Source organism: Petromyzon marinus, unplaced genomic scaffold (assembly GCF_048934315.1).
Source record: "Petromyzon marinus isolate PM22_M1 ecotype Great Lakes invasive population unplaced genomic scaffold, UKy_Petmar_22M1.pri1.0 PM_G_Scaffold_315, whole genome shotgun sequence".
Taxonomy (NCBI): Eukaryota; Metazoa; Chordata; class Hyperoartia; order Petromyzontiformes; family Petromyzontidae; genus Petromyzon; species Petromyzon marinus.
Window position 1 is genome coordinate 37,501 of NW_027422890.1, and position 2,500 is coordinate 40,000.

Sequence of the window (2,500 nt, forward strand, 5' to 3'; positions counted from 1 at the left end):
CAGGTTGCATTTCTTCAGCTGCCGTCGAAAGTACATCCTCTGTTGAGCTCTCTTGGCGAGGGAGCTGATGTTCAGTTCCCACTTGAGGTCCCGGCAGAGAATAGTGCCCAGGAAGCGGAAGGACTCCACAATTTTGACTGCGGAGTCTAACAGGGTGATGGCGGTGAGTGGGGCTGTATTCTTCCTGAAGTCCACAACCATCTCAACTGTCCTTAGAGCATTTAGCTCTAAGTTGTTCTGGCTACACCAGGTCACCAGGTTGTCAGCTTCCCACCTATAGTCAGACTCATCCCCACCAGAGATCAGCCCAATGAGGGTGGTGTCGTCCGACAAACTTCAAGAGTTTGACGGACAGATGATTGGAGGCGCAGCTGTTGGTATACAGGGAGAAGAGCAGTGGGCAAAGGACGCAGCCCTGAGGAGTTCCCGTGCTGATGGACCTGGAGTCAGAGACTTCTGTTCCCGGCTTAACGCACTGCTTCCTGTCAGAGAGGAAGTCTGTGATCCACCTGCAGGTGGAGTAGGGCACGTTCAGCTGGAAGAGCTTGTCCTGAAGCAGGGCAGGGATGATGGTGTTGAAGGCAGAGCTGAAGTCCACAAACAGGATCCTGGCGTAGGATGCTGGGGCGTCCACATGCTGTAGGGTGAAGTGGAGGGCCATGTTAACTGCGTCGTCCACAGACCTGTTGGCTCTGTAGGCAAACTGAAGGGGGTCCAGGAGAGGGTCTGTGATGGCTTTGAGGTGTGCCAGGAGCAGGCGCTCAAAAGACTTCATTACCACAGATGTAAGGGCGACCGGTCTGTAATCATTTAGTCCTGTTGGCCTTAGCTTTTTGGGCACAGCGATGATGGTGGAGGACTTGAGACAGGCTGGTACATGGCATGTCTCCAGGGAGGTGTTAAAGATGTTGGTGAACACCGGAGACAGCTGGCCAGCGCAGTGCCTGAGGGTGGCTGGAGAGACAGAGTCCGGCCCGGCTGCTTTGCGTGGATTCTGCCTCTTGAAAAGCCCATTAACTTCTCCCTCCTGAAAGGAGAGAGTCGTTTCTGTAGTATGGGTGGGGGATGGGGCCTCTTGGGTGGGAAGGGGTGGTTCAGGACAGTCCAATTGTCTTTCAAATCTACGGTAGAACTCGTTCAGGTCGTTGGCTAGGCGGGAGTCGTTAGTGGTGTGGGGCGCTCTGGGTTTGTAGTTGGTGATGTGCCTGAGCCCTTTGGCAGACAGAAGCAGCGTCGTTAGTAGAGAACTGGTGTTTTAGTGTCTCTGAGTACAGTCGTTTAGCCTCTCTCACCGCTTTGCTAAACCTGTTCTTCGACTCCTTGAATCTGTCTCTATCCCCACTCCTAAACGCTTCCTCCTTCTCCAACCTCAACCTTTTGAGCTTTGCTGAGAACCAGGGCTTGTTGTTGTTAAAGTTCACCCTGGTACGTGTTGGGATACAGCAGTCCTCACAGAAGCTGATGTACACAGCCTCTGTGAGTTCATCCAGACTATTGGTAGCAGTCGTGAACATATCCCAGTCAGTACAGTCTAAGCACGCCCGCAAATCTTCCACAGCCTCACTGGTCCACTGTTTAGATGTCCTCACAGCAGGTTTACAGAGTTTTAGTTGCTGCCTGTATGCACGAATCAGGTGGACCAAGGGAGTTCTGTGCGAGCCGAACAGCCCCGTGACCCACAAGAGAAACATCCCCGCCAAATTCGAGCGTTTGACGGGGTCTATCCGTGAAAAAATATTCACGTTTTTGAGTGCACATGCATTTCTGCTGCAAATGCCTCTGGAAGTTTCATGCCGTTCGTATGCCAATTGTGGCAACACGAAAATGACCCGTTTTCCCATTCCGAGGGATTTCTGTGCGACCCTAACAGCCCCGTGAGCCACAAGAGACACATCCCCGCCAATTTCTAGCGTTTCACGGGGTCTATCCGTGAAAAATATAGACGTTTTTGAGTGCACATGCATTTCTGCTGCAGATGCCTCTGGAAGTTTCATGCCGTTCGTACGCAATGTGGCAACACGAAAATGACCCCTTTTCCCATTCCGAGGGATTTCTGTGCGACCCTAACTAACAGCGCCCGTGAGCCACAAGAGAGACATCCCCGCCAATTTATAGCGTTTCACGGGGTCTATCCGTGAAAAATATAGACGTTTTTGAGTGCACATGCATTCCTGCTGCAAATGCCTCTGGAAGTTTCATGCCGTTCCTATGCAATGTGGCCACACAAAAATGACCCGTTTTCCCATTCCGAGGCATTTCTGTGCGACCCTAACAGCCCCGTGAGCCACAAGAGAGACATCCCCGCCAACTTCTAGCGTTTGACGGGGTCTATGCGTGAAAAATATTAAAATTTTTGAGTGCACGTGCCTTTCTGCTGCAAATGCCTCTGGAAGTTTCATGGCGTTCCTATGCAATGTGGCAACACGAAAATGACCCCTTTTCCCATTCCGAGGGAGTTCTGTGCCACCCTAACAGCCCCGTGAGCCACAAGAGACACATC